Below are 19,904 nucleotides of genomic sequence, written 5' to 3'. Positions count from 1 at the left end.
GAGCCTGGGAAAAACAACAAATAATATTATTCTGCAAATTCGTAAAGTAGTCGAATTCACTTCTCTGCAAATTAACGGAAGCTCAATTCAATTTTTTTAAAAAGAAAACTCTCCATCAATTCAAGTAAAGGAAGGATGAAGTTAATATGAGCCAGTTAACTCTTTGTATAACAAGATGAAGGTGAACTGAGAGAAAAAATAAGTGGTGTTTTGTTGTGTTTCACAGTAAATCACTTATAGGTTTCCAGAGGGATTGGCTATATACTTCAAAATGAAAATACTCATAAAAACATAAGAAAATAATAACTAGGAGCAGGAGTAGGCCATCAGGCCCATCAAACCTGCTCTGTCATTCAATAAGATCGCGGCTGATCTTTTTGTGGACTCAGCTCCACTAACCCGCTCTCTCACCATAACCCTGAATTCTTTTACTGTTCAAATATCTATCTTTCTTTGCCATAAGTACATTCAACAAGGTAGCCTCAACTACTCCATTGGGCTGGGAATTCCACAAACTCACAACCATTTGGGTGAAGAGGTTCCTCCTCAGCTCAGTGCTAAATCTGCTTCCCCCTTATTTTGAGGCTATACCCCCTGGTTCCAGTCTCACCCACCAGTGGAAACAAACTCCCTGCCTCTATCTTATCTATTCCCTTCACAATTTTATATGTTTCTCTAAGATCCCCCCTCATTCCTCTAAATTCCAATGAGTACCGTCATAGTCTACTCATCTCTCCTCATAAGCCAACCTTCTCAACTCCGGAATCAACCTAGTGAACCTCCTCTGCAGCCCCTCCAGTGCCTGTACATCCTTTCTCAAGTAAGGAGACCAAAAATGCACACAGTACTCCAGGTGTGGCCTCACCAGCACCCTACATAGCTGAAGCAAAACTTCTCTATTTTTAAACTCCATCACGTATGGAAAATAAAGAACATGAAAGCATGGTAAGGGTTAAAGCATGAAGACCACTGGCAATCTGTGGTCTGTGGAAGGCAGGATAGGATAAGAATAGTGGAATGCTCTTACACCAATTAGCAGAGTAAGGTTAAGGCTGAAAGGTCACTATGGCGAGATAAGATAACACAAGTAATAAAAAATGTTTCTCTGTTAAGTGTTATTGGGACAGGATTGGGGCCATAAATATTTGGCACATGACATTAAAATATCTAATTAATAGTTAGTAGAGTCAGCTTGAGACAGGACACTATTGTAATAGATGGAATAGCTAAATATCTATCATGGCGTAAAAACAATGACTGCAGATGCTGGAAACCAGATTTTGGATTACTGGTGCTCGAAGAGCACAGCAGTTCAGGCAGCATCCAAGTAGCTTCGAAATCAACGTTTTGGGCAAAAGCCCTTCATCAGGAATGACAGGTTAGTCTGGAATGGAAGATCATTGTAGCAGAGTTATCAATAAATATCTAACTGTGACATTAGAATAACATTAAGTAGAATGTAAAACTAAAGAGATAATGGGAACTAACATCACTGGTTTATTGTGTAGCTAGAGTGAGGTACTTTGATTAATATAGTTGGACGTGCTGAAAAGCTAACAGAAACATGATTAAAAAAAATATAAAAATCCACAGACCCTGAAGTTCATGGGCATTTGAGAATCTGCTTTCTCAGTGTTAAGGTTTTTTGTTTGCAAATAAAAGGCCTACTTCTTGAGGAACTCTCTGCGTCTCCTGGTGATTCTCTATATTTTCTCTGGCAATGAAGGGAAATAATCCATTTGCCTTCTTAATTACCTGCTGTACCCTGGTCACGATCAATGGGCACAGAGCAGGACAATAGGACTAACTGGTTAGTTCTCTTCAAGTGCTAACATTGGCATAATGGGGAGAATGGACTTTTTACATGTTACAAGAATGTATAAATCTATCGACAGATGTATTGTAATACTGGATTGTAAAGTTTAGACCATTACATCAATTTTATACATTGATATTGTACAATTTCCTCATGTGACTTTGTGATAAACTTGTAAATTGAAAATCTCCAAGACACATTGTGTTTTTTTTAATCATGAGGTAGAGATGTCACCCAAGTATCGCCTAATCCTAAATTCCCTTGAGAGTTAAAAAATCACTCAACATAACTCCCTTGAGAGCTGCTTCTTGAACTGCTGCAATGGTGTCAGTACATCCACAGTCCTGTGAGAAGTAGAGGTAGAAATTTTGACTTAGCAGCATTAAAGAAATGGGAAGACATTTCCATGTCTCAGTGTTAGGCTGCTTGGATGGGAATTAACATTGACCTTTCTATTGTAAAACTATTCATTTACTTATTGGCTTGCTTTCTGTAAATGTCAGGTAACTGTCAGATAAAGAAATTAATCAGTTGTTATCAAGTCATAGAGTCATGCAACGCAGAAACAGATCCTTCGATCCAACTCATCCCTGTCGACCACATATCTCAACTCGACCTATTCATTTAGGAGAAAGTGAGGACTGCAGATGCTGGAGATCAGAGCTGAAAAATGTGTTGCTGGAAAAGCGCAGCAGGTCAGGCAGCATCCAAGGAGCAGGAGAATCGACATTTCGGGCTTAAGGCCTTCTTCAAGAATGAGGAGGGTGTGCCAAGCAGGCTAAGATAAAAGGTAGGGAGGAGGGATTTGGGGAAGGGGCGCTGGGAATGCGATCGGTGGAAGGAGGTTAAGGTGAGGGTGATAGGCCGGAGAGGGGGTGGTAGCGGAGAGGTCGGGAAGAAGATTGCAGGTCAAGAAGGCGGTGCTGAGTCTGAAGGCTGGGACTGAGAAAGGGTGGGGAGGGAAATATATCCTCGGTGGTGGGGCTACCAGGACAGAACCCCACTAGTCCTCGCCTACCATCCCACCAACCTCCAGATACATCGGATCATTCTTCGTCATTTCCGCCACCTCCAAACGGACCCCACCACCAGGGATATATTTCCCTCCCCACCCCTATCAGCGTTCCGGAAAGACCACTCCCTCCATGACTCCCTCGTCAGGTCCACATCCCCCACCAACCCAACCTCCACTCCCGGCACCTTCCCCTGCAACCGCAAGAAATGCAAAACTTACATCCACACCTCCCCCCTCACTTGCCTCCAAGGCCCCAAGGGATCCTTCAATATCCATCACAAATTCACCTGCACCTCCACACACATCATTTACTGCATCCGCTGCACCCGATGTGGCCTCCTATACATTGGGGAGACAGGCTGCCTACTTGCGGAACGTTTCAGAGAACACCTCTGGGATACCTGCACCAACCAACCCAACCACCCAGTGGCTGAACACTTTAACTCCCCCTCCCACTCTGCCAAGGACATGCAGGTCCTTGGCCTCCTCCATCGCCAGACCATAGCAACACGATGCCTGGAGGAAGAACGACTCATCTTCTGCCTAGGAACCCTCCAACCACAGGGGATGAATGCGGATTTCTCCAGCTTCCTCATTTCCCCTCCCCCCACCTTTTCTCAGTCCCAGCCCTCGGATTGAACACCGCCTTCTTGACCTGCAATCTTCTTCCCGACCTCTCCGCTACCACCCCCCTCTCTGGCTTATCACCCTCACCTTAACCTCCTTCCACCTATTGCATTCCCAATGCCCCTCCCCCAAGTCCCTCCTCCCTACCTTTTATCTTAGCCTGCTTGGCACAACCTCCTCATTCCTGAAGAAGGGCTTATGCCTGAAACGTCGATTCTCCTTCTCGACCTACTCATTTGCCAGTATTTGGTCCGTTATCTCTCCAAACCTTTCCTATCTATTTATCCATCCAGATGTATTTTATGTGTTGTCATTATGACCTGCCTCCACCACTTTCTCTGGCAGTTTGTTCGATACATGCATCACCCTCTGCATGAAAGAATTACACCTCCGGACCCTTTTAAATCTCTCCCCTCTAATTGTAAACCTATGCCCTCTAGCTTTGGACTCCTCCACCTGAGAAAAAAAGCACCTTGGCTGTTCACCCTACCATGTCCCTCATGACTTTATAAACCTTGATAATGTCACCCCTCAGTCTCCAAAGCTCTAGGGAGAAAAAAGCTCCAGGCTGTTCATCCTCTTCCTAAAGCTTAAAACCTCCAACCCCAGCAATATATTTGTAAATCTTTTCTGAACCCACTCAAGTTTAACAGCATCCTTTTTGTAGAAGAGCAACCAAAATTGAATGCAATATTCCAAAAGTGGCCTCACCAGTTTCTTGTCCAACTACAACATTATCTCCCAACTCCTATACTCAGTGTCCTGACCAAGAAACACCTTTTTCACCATCCTGTGTATCTGTGACTACACTTTCAAATGCACCTGAACCCTACAGTCTTTTTTCAGTAATACCTCCCCAGGGTCCTACCATTAACCATCTAAGTCTTGCTCTAGTTTGCCTTACGAAAATGCAACACCTCACATTTCTCTAAATTAAACTCCATCTGACTCTCCTTGACCCATTGGCCCATCTGATCAAGGTCATACATAGAATCCCTGCAGTGGAGAAGCAGATTATTTGGCCCAACAAGTCCACACCGACCATTCAAAGGGTACCCATCCAGACCCATTCCCCAACCCTATTATTCTACATTTCCCCTGAACACTATTGGCAATTTAGCATGGCCAATTCACCTAACCTGCATATCTTTGCCCTGTGGGAGGAAACCAGACCACCCGGAGGAAACCCATGCAGATAAAGGGAAAATGTGTAAATTCCACACAGACAGTTGCCTAAGGCTGGAATCAAACCCGGGTGCCTGGCGCTGTGAGGCAGTGGTGCTAATCACTGCTCATGTTGTTCTCTGAGATAATCTTCACTGCCCATTACACCACCTATTTAGATGTCATCTGCAAATTTATGAACCATACCGCCAATACTCATATCCAAATCAATTATATAAATGTTGTGAACCAGTAGACCCAGCACCAATCCTTGTGGTACACCACTGGTTACAGGCTTCCAGTTCAAAAAACAGCCCTTTACCACCATCGTCTGTCTCCTTCCTTCAAGTAAATTTTTTATCCGATTGGCTAGCTCCCCCTGTACCTATGAGATCTCACCTTACCAACCAGTGTACCATGTGGAACCTTGTTGAATGCTTTGCTGAAGTCCATTTAGACAATGCCTACCACTGAATTCATTAGTTCTTTCAACAAGCACCAATATGAAGTAAATACTTGAGCATGTGCTTTAATGTGCCAACTTTTCTCAGTCCTGGGTGGTGGGAATTTAGGCAAGGGGATGGTAAAATGGCAGTGGGACCGCTTTCATTGTGGGGAAGCTTGGAACAAGAGTGAGCAGTTTTTAGAATGAAGGTCCCAATTTTGGTTCATTAAGCCATCAGCATTTTGTGAACCAGCTATAGGGAATCCACCAGCTTAATAAAAGGCCAGCCTAACACTGTGGAAACACAGATGCAAGTACTACTGAATCAGTTGATGCAATTTAAATTTATCTAATGAATAATTAAGGAATTAAAAGCTAATCTTTGTAATGGTGAGCATGAAGCCAGTTATAAATAAAAACCTTGGCTCACTAATGTCCTTTTGGAAGGACAATCTGTCAACTTTACTTGTTCTGGTCTGGATGTGACTCCAAACCCATATCAATGTGGTTGATACTTACAGCTGCAAAAATGGCCAGGAAGCCATTCAGTTGCATCAAACCATTATAAAACAAATTGAATACTTCAAGAAGGGAGATCACCACAACCTTGTCAAAGTCAATTAGGAATGGACTCAAATGCTGACCTTGCCAACTATACTTAAATCCCATGAAAGAATTTGAAAAAGATATTCTGAAATGTACCCATGATCCACATTCGGAATAATCATGGGCCAGAGGTTGGAGGTCAAGGGTGAATTCCAGAAAGGAAGCCCTTTTGACCTCAGTGATGCCCCTGGGAGGGGTTTCCCATTGAATCCTCATCCCCCTGAATGTTTTAATTTTATGTTAAGTCCCTGATGGCATTTCAAGGTGTCAGATATACTTTAGGTTGATGAGTGTGTCATGATGTAACTGTACCAAAAATCTCATAATAGCTACTTAAGCACATGTGCAAGGCACTATTTCATGATGATAGTAACATAGAAAATAGGCAATGGGTAGGAGTAGGCAATTCGGTCCTTCAAGCCTGGTCTGCTCTGATCATGGCCAATCATTCAACTCTGTACTCTATTCCTGAGACAGAGGGAGACAGAGAGAGAGTGCTAGTGCTACTCATGAGGGTTTAAACTAGAGTGGTACAGGGCTAGGAACCAGAGCTGTGGGTCAACAAGTCGAGGGATTGAGGAGAACATAGATGTTAGAACCAATAAACCAGAAAGAAAGGACAGCAAAGACATAAAATGATGGTACTAATGGGCTGGAGTGTGTTTATTTCAATGCAAAGGAATATTATAGTGAAAGCAGATGAGCTTGGAGCCTGGATCAGTACATGGGACTATGATGTTGTGACCATTACAGCGACTTGGTCGAGAGAGAGGCAGGATTGACTGTTCAACTTTCCAGGATTTCATTGTTTTAGATGAGATAGAGAGGAAAGTAAAAGAAGTGGAGGAGTTGCATTACTAATCTGGGAGAAGGGGAAAGTGAGGACTGCAGATGCTGGAGATCAGAGAATGTTACTTTTGTACTCAGAAGGACATAACAGAAGGTTCATCCACTGAGGCAATATGGGTAAAGTTAAAAAATAAGATGGGTGCAATCAGTCTGATAGGATTTTACTATAGACCCCCCCCCCCCCCCCCAATAGTCAATGAGACATCAAGAAGTAGATATGTTAGCAGATTATGGAAATATGCAATAAGAACAGAGTTGTCATAGCAGGTGACTTTAACTTACCCAATACTGACTGAGACTCCCTAGATCAAAAGGCTTAGACAGGGCAGAATTTGTTAAGTGTATCCAAAAGGGTTTCTTGAAACAGTATGTGGATAGTCCAACTAGAGGAGGGACCATACTGGACCTTCTATTGCTTCTAGGTGACTGACCTATCAGTGAGAGAGCATTTTGGAAACAGTGATCACAACTTCTCAAGTTTTAAGAAAGCTAGGAATAAGGATAGTCAGGAGCTTGCAGGAATGTACTAAATTGGGGGAGGGAAAATTATGTCAATATTAGGCAGGAGTTAGGGTGTGCTAATTGGGAGGAGCTGGTTTCAGGCAGGTCCACATTTGACATACGGGAATTGTTCAAAGACCTGCTGATGAGAGTTCAGGACCGATCTGTTCCGGTAAGGAGAAAAGACAAGGATGGCAAGCTAACAAGGGAGGTTGTGAATTTAGTCAAAAGGAAAAAGGAAGCATATATAAGGCTTGGGAAACTAAAATCAGACAGGGCCCATGAGGAATACAAGGAAAGCAGGAAAGTACTAAAGCAGGGAATTAGAAGAGCAAGAAAGAGATCTGAAATGACCTAGGCAAGTAGGGTTAAAAAGAATCCCAAGGCATTCTATGGATGCATTAAAGAAAAACAGGATAATTAGTGAGAAGCTGGGACCACTCAAGAATAAAGGAGGGAACCTGTGCTCGGAGGCAAAGGATATGGATGAGATCCTAAATGAGTACTTTACATTGATATTCACGCAGGTGAAAGATATGGGAAATAGTGAGGTTAGTGTGGAGCATGCTAATATGCAAAGGTATTTTGAGATCAAGAAAGAAGTAGTGTTGGGTCTCTTGAAGAGTATTAAGGTGCATAAGTCCTCAGGATCGGAAGGTGTCTTCTCCAGGTTACTGAGAGAGGTGAGAGAGGAGATTGCTAGGCCCTTGACCAAGGTCTTTGTATCCTCGTTAGCCATTGGAGAGGTCCTGGGGGATTGGCAAGTGGCTAATGTTGTTCCTCTGTTCTAGAAGGGAAATAGGGATAAATGCAGAAAACAATAGACTGATGAATCTCACATCAGTGGTTGGGAAGCTACTGGAGGAAATTCTTAGGGATACAATTTATGCACCTTTGTAAAAGCACATGCTAGTTAGGGACAGTCAGCATGGCTTTGTGAAGGGCAGGTCATGTTTTCACTAACTTGACTGAATTTTTTGAGGAGGTGAGGAAGGTGATCGATGAGGGTAGTGCTGTGGATGTTGTTTACATGGATTTCAGTAAGGCTTTCAACAAGGTCCCTCATGGTAGGATCATTCAGAAGGTTAAGATGCATGGAATCCATGATGACTTGGCTGCGTGAATTCAAAATTGGCTTACCCATCGAAGACAAAAGATGTTTTCCAGGCTGGAGGTCCGTGAATAGTGGTGCTCAGCAGGGATCCATCCTGGGACCTCTGTTGTTTTGTGAGGTATATAAATGACTTAGATGAAAATGTAAATGAGTGGGTTAGTAAGTTTGCAGACCTGTGGAGTTGTGGATAGTGTGGAAGGTTATCAAAGGATAGTGTGGGATATAGACAAGTTGGAGGTATGGGCAGAGAAATAGCAGATGGAATTTAATCCAAGTAAGTGTGAGATGCTGCGCTTTGTGAGATAAAATGTTAAAGAAAGGTATACAGCTAATGGTTGGACTCTGAACAGCATTGATGTACAGAGGAATCTTGGGGTTCAAGTCCATAGTTCCCTGCAAGTGGCCATGCAAATCGATAGGGTGATAAAGAAGGCATATAGCATGCTTGCCTTTCTTGGTCAGGGAACTGAGTACAGGAGTCAGGATGTCATGTTGCAGTCTTTTAAGACTTTGGTTAGGCCACACTTGGAGTATTGCATTCATTTCTAGTCACCATCTTACAGGAAGGATAGGGAGGCTTTGGAGACAGTGCAAGATTAGATTCCCTACAGTGTGGAAGCAGGGCCTTCAGCCCAACAAATTCACACCAACCCTCCAAAGAGTAACCCAGCCAGGCTCATTTCCTTACACTATGGGTAATTTACCATGGCCAATTCACCTGACCAGCACATCTTTTGGAATGTGGGAGGAAACTGGAGCACCCGGAGGAAACCCACACAGACACGGGGAGAACGTGCAAACTCCACACAGGCAGTCACTCAAGGCTGGAATCAAACTCGAGTCCCTGGTGCTATGAGGCAACAGTGCTAACCACTGAGCCACCGTGCTGCCTTCAGAAAGGCTTTACCAAAATGCTGCCTGGATTAAAGGGAATGAGCTATAAGGAGAGGCTAGGAAAATGCGGGTTGTTTTCTCTGGAGTGGCAGGGGCTGAGGGGAGAGTGATAGCAGTCTATAAAATTATAAGATTCTTGGATAAAGTTGACAGTCAGAATCTCTTTTCCCAGAGTTGAAATGTCTAATACTAGGGTCGATGCATTTAAGGCGAGGGGAGGGAAGTTCAAAGAAGATGTGAGGGGCAAGTTTTTTTACACAGAGAGTGACAGGAATCTTGAACACACTACCAACGGTGGTGGATAAGGCAGATACCATAAGGGCATTTAAGGGACTTTTAGAATGAATATACAAGGAATGGAGCGATATGAACCAAAGGCAGGCAGAAGGGATTAGTTTAATCTGGCATCATGTTTGGCACAATAGCATTGTCCGAAGGGCCCATTCCTGAGTTGTGTTGTTCTATATTCGATGTATGTCTAAGCTTTTGGATCTTCTGTACAAAGGAAGATGTTGGAAGTAATTATAACTGGGGTGGGAGGGGTCTTTGATAATGTTGGCTGCCTTTCCGAGGCATCAGCAACTGCAGATGGAGTCAATGGATGGAAGGTTGGCTTGCGTGATGGTCTGGGCTGTGTTCACAACTTGCTGTAATTTCTTATGGTTCTGGGCAGAGTAGTTGCCGTACCAAGCTGAGATTCATCCGGATAGAATACTTTCTGTGGTGCATCTATAAACATTGGTGAGAGTCTTTACAGACATGCTGAATTTCCTTAGCTTTCTGAGAAAGTAGAGGCATTGTGCTTTCTCGACCGTCACATCAACATGTGTGGTCCGGGACAGATTGTTGCTGATCAGCTCTTTCCTTTTGCTGACATTGAGGGAGAAATTGTCATCGTTACACCCTGTCACCAAGCACTCTGTCTCTTTCCTGTATTCTGTCTTTTCATTGTTTGAGATCCAGCCTACAATGGTGGTGTCGTCAGTGAATTTGTAGATGGAGTTAGGTTGAAATTTGGCCACACAATCATGAGTGTACAGGAAGTATAATAAGCAGCCTACGTATGTAGTCTTGTGGAGCACTGGTGTTGAGGATTGTCATGGAGGAGGCATTGTTGCATATCCTCACTGATTGCAGTCTGTTGGTCAGCAAGTTGAGGATCTAGTTGGAGACGACAGAACAGAGACCTAGGTCTTGGTGTTCGGACATCCTGTCAGGTCCTGTTGATTTTCCCCGATCTGATTTTAATTAACCATACAGTGCAGCTCTGGACTAGCAGTGTCTGATCACGTGCACTACACCTTTTTAAAAATGGAGTCAGGACCAGGGATATGGTTCTCTCTACAACGAAAACAAGCAAAATAAGAGAAAGTTAGGTTCCAGGGTACCTTCTTAATATAATTTGAGGGGAGAGAGTCAAGATTAGAGTGGTGCTGGAAGAGCACAGCAGGTCAGGCAGCATCCAAGGAGCAGGAAAATGGATGTTTCGGACAAAAGCCCTTCATCAGAAATGCTCATGCTGTGCTTTTCCAGCACCGCTCTAATCATGACTCTAATCTCCAGCATCTGCAGTACCCACTTTCACCATATTTTGAGGGGGTCTGGTCTGATCCATAACGCTATATATTTAAATTTTATGGACCAGGTATTTCTGCTGAGCGATTTGCTCAAGAAGGATTTCACCTATGTGTCAATTTGGCCACAAATGCATCTTTAATTTTCTCAAGTAAGATCTGTCAGTGTAATCATGCTGTCTGCAACACTACCACATAGAAAATAAATTGTTCAACATGTATGTATTGCAAAAAAAGCCTAGGTGTATGTCTTTTGTGTGATACCAACCAATTGCCTTTTGTTCAAAAACCCTGTCATCTGCGCTAACTAACTATTCCAGGATAGAATGCAAGGCAGTAACTCTGGACTTCAGCACCATAGAGTTTCTAGAAATGATCCAGATGTGATGTTAGGAGGTATGGTAAGTAAGGTTGCAGATGACACCAAAATTGGTGATACAGTGGACAGCCAAGAATGTTTTCTCAGAAAAGAACAGGACTTTGATCAGGTGGGCCAATGAGCCAAGGAATGGCCGATGGAGCTTAATTTAGATAAATGTGTGATGTTGTATTTTGGAAAGGCAAATCAGGGCAGGACTATTGCACTTAATATTAAGATCCTGAGGAATGTTGATGAACAAAGAGACCTTGGAGTGACGGTTCATGGTTCCTTGAAAGTGGAGTCGGAGATAGATAGGATAGTGAAGCAGGCATTTGGGAGATCATGTTCAAAGTGTACGTATTGCAAAAAAAGCCTAGGTGTATGTCTTTTTTATGATACAAACCAATTGCATTTTGTTCAAAAACCCTGTCATCTGCGCTAATTAACTATTCCAGGATAGAATGCAAGGCAGTAACTCTGGACTTCAGCACCATAAAGTTTCACGCAGACTTGTTTGGCAAGAAAGTTAACATTGAAATACATTAGAAACCATTAGAAATAAGATGCTAAAACTGCTGAAGAAAGTTCTGCCACATTTGCTGCTTCTATTTGTTAAAGTGCAAGGATATGACTTTGAAGTGAATGCAAGCCAGCTATCAGGATGATTGTGTTTTACAGATGTTTCAGCCAGATGACTGAACTCACATAAAGTCCACGATATTATGATAGTCCTCTTGATTGACATCTTGGTGATCTAGTCGAAGCCAACGTTCTCAAGGTTGAACTGTTACACTTTGGTCAGAGCCAGTGTGAGCAGCTGCAATTGAAGATCACCAATTCTGAGGGATGTGCAAGATCTATGTTCAGGGATGGTCTTGAAGAAGCACCTGAGAAGATTTATTCATTTTGGCCACAAGCTTAGTAAACGTGATGAAGGGCTGATAAAGGGTTTATGCCCGAAATTTTGATTCTCCTGCTCCTCGGATGCTGCCTGACCTGCTGTGCTTTTCCAGCACCACACTCTCAACTCTGATCTCCAGCATCTGCAGTCCTCACTTTCTACAAGCTTGGTAAACCATGAAAAGCGATTCTCAAAGGCAAGAAATCTCCAATTACCAAAAGCATTACGTTAAGATAAATACATATTCATGTTACTCCAAGGCCACACATGCATTATGTGCATAACGCGGCTAGCATGTGAATCTGTGTACTGGCCGGGGATGAATCAGGATATTTAATGATTCATCAATGTGTGTGAGGCAATGATAAACATATCAAACCCAGTCATGGACAAAAGCAGCAACAGGCCTATTCACAGTGCAAGGGGAAGAATATGTATTCTTTCACTAAATATCCCATTGTTCGGAAACTTAGCAGTAGAGGTATAAGTCGAATTTGAATTCCTACAGTATGAAAACAGGCCCTTCGGCCCAACAAGTCCACATTGCCCCTCTGAAGAATATCCCACCCAGACCCATTACTGTACATTTCCCATGATTAATTCACCTAACCAATTTAATATGGCCAATTCACCTAACCTGCACATCTTTGGACTATAGGAGAAACTGGAGCACCTGGAGGAAACACACACAGCTTCAGGGAGAATGTGCAAACTCCGCACAGACAGTCGCCCAAGGCTGGAATCAAACCCGAGACCTTGACACTGTGAGGCAGCAGTTCTAACCACTGAGCCACCATGCTGCCCACTTGAGACTCTGCAAAGCTATTTCAAGGCATATATACTGCAGGGTGCAACTATAAGTGAAAACTACTATCTCTGAGTCAACTGTGCCAATGCCCAATTGCTTCTTTGACAACAGAACGTGAAAGATCCTGATTCATAAGGCTTTTGTGTGGACCAACCTTTGCTACTGCATTGAAATCTGAACCATCTATAGACATCATTTTAAAATCCTTGGGAGCTTCTACCCCCAGTGTGTACACCAGATCATGATGAACAAAGTGAGGGCCACTGGACCAGTGTGAGTGTCTCCCATGAAATTGTGTCTATCTGCTTCAAAGTCCTGCTCCTAATAAAGCGACTCTAATGAATTCTGCCCTGATAGGGCAGCACAGTGGCTCAGTGGTTAGCACTGTTGCCTCATAGCACCAGTGACCTGGGTTTGATTCCCGCCTTGAGTGACTGTCTGTGTGGAGTTTGCACATTCTCCTTTTATCTGTGTGGGTTTCCTCCAGGTGCTCTGTTTTCCTCCCGCAGGTCAGGTGAATTGGCCATGCTAAATCGCCCATAGTGTTCGGTGCATTAGTCAGAGGGAAATGGGTCTGGGTAGGTTACTGTTCAGAGGGTGAGTTGGCCTTGTTGGGCTGAAGGGCCTGCTTCCACACTGTAAGGAATCTAGTCTAATCTAGTCTTGGTAGTTTGTCTTCTCTCGGCTCTTTTACCCAAAGCCGAAAAGGGCAATCAAAGGAAAAAGAAAATTTCAGGATATGCCCAAGGTTCCCTGAAAGCACAGAAGCATTTACACGACTGACTGGGAGGCCAACACAGCTCCTGATCCATCGAGGCACAACTCGCTTCGAGGCTCAGCAACTCACCGAGGTACAATGGTGATGGCAAAGAAAGGAAAAAGGCAACCTGGAGCTGTAAATTTCATTTCTCCATGAAGCGACATGCCCTCACTGTGAAACAAACTTGTGGAGCCAACGCTGAGCTCCTCAGTCGTTTGAGACTGATGTACCCTGACAGATGTCAACTTGATTCTGAGGGACAGTTGTTAATAACAAAACAGGAATTGATCCATGTCACATCACACCACTATTAATACTCAATGGTCTCACAGGACGTGGCGTACGTTCATTCAAGTTAACAATCATTAAGTGTCAAGCAGCAAAGATTTACACATTGAAGGAAGGGCTTAAGGCACTTTCTCCCATGTCCTTACTCCAACCTCCATACAACAGGCCTTGTTATCACATGATCTGCTATTACATACAACCCATTATTAGCCACTAATAGTACCCAATAGAGGTCATTCATTTTCCCAGTCTAACAGTTATCCACTCCTTTATCTGTCCAAATGCTCGTCTCTCTCTTCGGGCTCGATCTCCATCTATCACTTGTTCCTTTTGACACTCCCTGCACCCTATATTCTGCATAAAAGGATAACTTTTTCCTAGCTACTATAAGTTCAGGGGATAGGTCTCTGGACCCGATATGTTAATTCTGATTTCTCTCCACAGATGCTGCCAGACAAGTTGACTTTTCTCTGCAATTTCTGTTTTTGATGCTGATTTCCAGCATCTGCAGCTCTTTTGATGTTTTGTCACATTTTTATGCTGGATGAATATGACTAGACTCTGCAATGTAGATAATCAACCAAAATGCTGCAAAACACTGCTTGAACTGAGTATACCAATTCTGAATTTGCAAACTTCATGCTGCAGAAGGAACGTGGAATTGTTATTCAGTTGACAAGTGTGAAGAGCCTTCCCCAGTTGTCAATTGTTCATTCTTCCATCAATACATGGTGCAGGGAAAGAGGGAGGTTGCTCATGATTAATGCGCAAATAATAAATCCCCCATCCTGAACTCTGGATTGAAAGTTTGAGCATAGTACCCAACTGATGACATGTGGGTCCACTAAAAGTAGCGGAATACGTCCCAAACTGCAATATAATCATGACCAGTCTCTGAGAGCCCTTCATACAAGAAAGACCAAGCTGGTGCAAACTAGTGAACATTGATTGAGTATATGGAGAGACTGACATTTGTAGGACTCCAGTAGAAATTTCTCCTCTCAGTTTTCAGCCACGTGTGATCCAACTGTAGTGATTGTAACAAGGTCAGCCAGGTGAACTTCATATAATATAAATTCCCTGGTTAAGGCTATTAACTTGGTCCAATCAGGGAGCCCTTGTTGATACATATAAACAGGAGTGCCAGAGGTTCTGCTCATTCTGAGAGTTGGCTCTGTTGAAACCAGATCAGTATCAAGTTCTATGCACATGTATATAAAGGGTGACAGGATATTAGCTTCTGTGGTGTTATTTCTCTAATGGCATCTGCTATTGTTTTGATGCTACCAATTAGTGTCACAGCTATTAACCCTTTATACTGCAAGAGCTAAGATTATATCAAGTACAAACATCTAACAGTATGACAATGTAAAAATGCGACAACCAGATGCAAGACTAATCAACCTTGATCTGTATACTTGAGTAGAACAAATTATGCTTGTAAGCTGAGGTACTCATGTACTAGAGTCGAAAAATGTGATGCTGGAAAAAGCACAGCAGGTCAGGCAGCATCTGAGGAGCAGGAGAGTCAACATTTCGAACATAAGCTCTTCTTCATGAAAGGGACTTATGCCTGAATCATTGACTTTCTTGCTTTTCCAGTGTTGCACACTTCAGCTCTGACTCTCCAGCACTTACTGTTCTCACTTTCTCCTAATATTCATGTACTAGTCTGGAGTCAAGCATGAATGCGCTGCGAATGTCAAATATGAAGAACCATCCACTAGACATCATTGTACTTCAATGCTGAAGATCATTACCAATCCTTGCTTGGCCTACCTTCTCCACACAACTGAATTCTCCCTTTCTTTTTCAACTGAACATTCCCAGACAATCATCTTCACCTCCTTCCCATGAACTTATTACTCCAATCAAGAGTTCCCAGAGTGCCACTTACCAGTAACTGGCCTTTGGTTAAGCAACAACTTAGTTTTAAAATTCGTATCTTTATTTTCAAATCAGTCCATTTCTTCATCTCTCCCTGTATTTGTAATGTCTTCCAGCATTACACTTTTGGGTGAATTGCCCATGCTAAGTTGCCCATAATGTCCAGTGATGCGCAGGCTAGGTGGGTTAGCCAATGGAAATGCAGGGTTACAGGGATAGGGTAGGGGAGTGAGTCTAGGTGGGATGCTGTTGGAGGATTAGTGTGGATTCAATGGGCCATATGGCCTGCTTCCACACTGTAGGGATTCTATGATTCTACGATTCTGAGATATCTGCGCTCAACTAGTTCTGGTCTCTTGTGCTTCTCCAACTTAAAGCAGTCCACAACTAACGGCCTTCCCTTCAGCTGCCAAGGCTAAAGCCCCAAAATTACTTTCCAAATTAGTCACTATTCTGCACCACCTTCTCCTCTTCCAGACACTAATTTAAATCTACATCTTTCATCAAACATTTGAACATCTGCTCTAACATTTCTTTACCCTGGCTTTCCATCAAAAGTTGTTTTTTAATGTTTCAGTTGAGTGCTGTGGGACATTTATTATATTGAAATTGCCTTATGAAGACAAGTTAGTTTTGTTGATGCTATTGTTCTCTCTATCAAGTGCTTGCTGCTTGCCAATTCCTAGGCTGATCACTCTGAGAAGATGAAGACATACGCAGTGTAAGAGATGTAAGTTCCAGGGTTTCAGGCTGGAGAGGGACTTGACAGCACCACAAGGCAGGAGAGGAGAGTGGAGTAGGGTCTGGATCCTGTCAGGCAAACAGTAGTGAAAAAAGAGGGAGGTGGCATTTTCAGGATGGGCCCCATTGATCCACGCTGCTTTCTTTCTGCCTAATCCCATATAAGCCATTGGGAGTAATCTATCCACTCCTACACAATACACTATGCCAATTGTATTTTGGCATAGGCAGCACATTGTTCAGGCAAATAGGCTTGCTTACAAGCGTCTCTGACTTAATTATTACTTCCAGTACAGGGGTTAGGTCTGTGGAAAGGCAGTGGGCCAGCCGACTTACCTATTTTGTGTTTCCAGTATCTAGCGGAAGCACGTGAAATCCAATCTATTACCCGAAGAGACAAAATATGCTGTTGAGAAAGCTCATAGAGAGCTGACACAGACTCATGATTAACCAAATGGTCACTTTTTGTGCTGTAATCACTCCATGGTTCATTGCTAAATGAAAAAAAACAAATGCTGGAGATCACAGCAGGTCAGACAGCGTCTATGGATGTTGTCTGACTCACTGGGATCTCCAGGATTTGCTGTTTTCAGTACAGATTTTAGTATCTGCAGTAATTTATTCCTTTGTTGTTAAATGGAGCTTTTTTCTGACTCTTCAGATCAGCATTTATTCAGGAAATTTCAGTTGATAATTCTTTCCAACCTGGTAATTTCTGCTCAGATTTGTCCCATCTGTTGCCAAAATACAGAAGCAAAATTTTGCCCATACCAGAAATCTAAAATAAAAACACAAAATGCTGGAAATACTCAGTAGATTAGGAAGCATCTTTGGAGGGAAACAGACTTTTGTTTCAAACAATGACCTTTCATTAGAGTCCTATTTGTGTGGATTATTTGAAATGTATAATCTATCATATTTAATTGCAACACAAATGACACCAGTTCTAATATACTTTGGGTATCACTAGGATGTGATTTTCTTCGTATGGAAAATAGAAAGACCATGGTATGATGACTAGCAGCCTCTTGCTTGGTTTCCAAAGTGTCCAGGAATCCTTGTCCTGACACGTCTTTCCTGTCAGCATGGACCATCCATCGGCAACAATGTATCTGATTTCTGGTTATTGGCAAACACCATTTTTTGATCTTCTCTGCCAGTCCAGAAATGAGTGCATTATTCTGTTATAGTGTACAGCTGGAAAGGAAAATGCATGCATTAATGTGTATTTTGTGCAACTATGAGCTGATAAGTTTCTAAAATGTATGTGGAATTAAGACTTATGATTTATTTTGCATTTCATTAATATTCTTGGAGTGCTGACATAAAAACACAGCATTTTTAAAGACTAATACAACCTTGTATTTCTCATTCAGGATGAAGAAAGCAGAATAGAATATAGGGATTGGTACATCTACAACCATGTCATTAACTTAAAACTAGCATGTACATTTTTTCCAACAAACGCAATCATCTCCCTTTGTACTTAGTACGATTCCACCTAGTGGATAGATTTCCCTGTGATTCCTTGTGATTCAGTTTTGCGAGGTCAAATGCTACCTTGAAGTCAAGGGACAACACTATCAATGCACCTCTTGAGTTTAAGTCTTTTATCCATGCTTACCCAAGGCTTTAATGAGGTCAGGTACTGAGGCAGCCATGCTGAGTGTCCATGAGCAGGTTACTGCTAAGTAGTACAACTTGATAACACAGTCAATGACCCATTCTATCAGTTTGCTGATGGTTGAGAGTGGACTTGGGGATAGTAATTTGCTGGATTTAATAGTCCTCCTTTATGTTTGGCAGATGTTGGTGTAGTAGCTGTGTTGTATCTTAGGCAGGATTCCTGAAGTCATTACAGCCCAACATAGGATATCTCAAATTGTCAAATTCTTGGAATGGTGAGCTAAACTGACTCGCTTTGTTTATTCACCTTGCCTCTCAGTTTCTTGCAACATGGTTAATTTATAAAGGATCCCCTCCTTTGTGAATGCCTTCCACCCAGACCAAATGAATTTATGTTTTTAAATGAGCCACTTAAGCCAAGTTATCTTGGGTTCACTGAAGAGTGAGTTAATGTTATGAAACACAAGAAGAAATGTTAACACAACAACATATGCACAGATTAGAATTGAGAAATGAGTCCAAAAGAGGTAAAAGTTAAAATATATTTGAGTGAGTTTCTCTGGGCTGTTTATAAAGAGAAGGTAATGGAATGTTCACAGTTGAACAGTCGGATTTTGGATTCTTGTTTTTGCAGACTAGTTTAAATCTTTTGCTCTGTTCCCTTTTCACCATGGCTGATTGGCAGCACTCGGAGTGACAGAATGCTTTCTTACATAGCGTAGTTTGTCAGATTTTGCAGATGACATAAGATGGATGGTAGACCAAAATGTGTAGAGGATACTGAAAGTGTGCAGAGGGTTTATAGATAGGTTAAGTGAGTGAGGAAGGGTCTGGCATATGGAGTATAATGTTGGTAGATGTGAGGTCATTCATTTTAATAGGAATAACAGCAAAATAGACTATTATTTAAATGGTAAGACAATTGCAGCATGCAGAGGTATCCTTGTGCACGAAACACAAAATGTTGGTTTCCAGGTGCAGCAGATAATTAAGAAAGCAAATGGAATATTGTCCTTCATTGTTAGGGGGATGGAGTTTAAAAATAAAGAGCTTATGCTGCAACTTACAGGGTGCTGGTGAGTCCACACCTGGAGTACTGAGGACAGTTTTGGTCTCCTTACTTGGATGTACTGGCACTGGAGGGGATGCAGAGGAGACTCAATAGGTTTGTTCTGGGGTTGAAAGGGTTGGCTTATGAGAAGAGATTGAATAGACTGGGACTATGCTCATTGGAATTCAGAAGAATGAGGGGGATTTTATGGAAACATATTAAGTAATAAAGAAAATAGGTAAGATAGAAACAGGGAAGTTGTTTCCACAGATGAGTGAATGTAGAACAATGGGCCTAGTTCAAACCCCAGACCAGAGCAGTGCTGGAAAAGCACAGCAGTTCAGACAACACCAAAGGAGCAGGAAAATCGACGTTTTGGGCAAATCATCTGGCCCGAATGATTCCTGATGAAGGACTTTTGCCCGAAACGTCAGTTTTCCTGCTTCTTAGATGCTGTCTAAACTGCTGTGCTTTTCCATCACCGGAGTCTGGTTTCCGGCATCTGCAGTCCTTGTTTTGGCCTAGCCTCAAAGTAAGGGGGAGCTGATTTAGGACTGAGTTGAGAAAATTCTTCGCCCAAATTTTGTTTTAGATTAGATTAGATTCCCTACAGTGTGGAAACAGGCCCTTTGGCCCAACCAGTCCACACCGACCCGCCGAAGAGTAACCCACCCAGACCCATTTCCCTCTGACTAATGCATCTAGCACGGTGGGCAGTTAAGCATGGCCAATTCACCTAACCTGCACATATTTGGAGTGTGGGAGGAAACCGGAGCACCCGGAGGAAACCCACGCAGACACGGGGAGAATGTGCAAACTCCACACAGACAATCGCCTGAGGCTGGAATCAAACCTGGGACCCTGGTGCTGTGACGC

General features: G+C 42.7%; 1 long non-coding RNA gene across 1 annotated transcript in view; it reads left to right on the top strand.

The window, feature by feature from the left end:
* LOC140481805 (uncharacterized) overlaps window positions 1-19,904 on the top strand; it is a 135,718-nt gene that overhangs the window by 65,053 nt on the left and 50,761 nt on the right. The gene's annotated exons all lie outside the window — the stretch shown is intronic.

The sequence above is a fragment of the Chiloscyllium punctatum genome, chromosome 10 (genome assembly GCF_047496795.1).
Source record: "Chiloscyllium punctatum isolate Juve2018m chromosome 10, sChiPun1.3, whole genome shotgun sequence".
Taxonomy (NCBI): Eukaryota; Metazoa; Chordata; class Chondrichthyes; order Orectolobiformes; family Hemiscylliidae; genus Chiloscyllium; species Chiloscyllium punctatum.
This window is presented reverse-complemented; position numbering and strand designations above follow the sequence as displayed.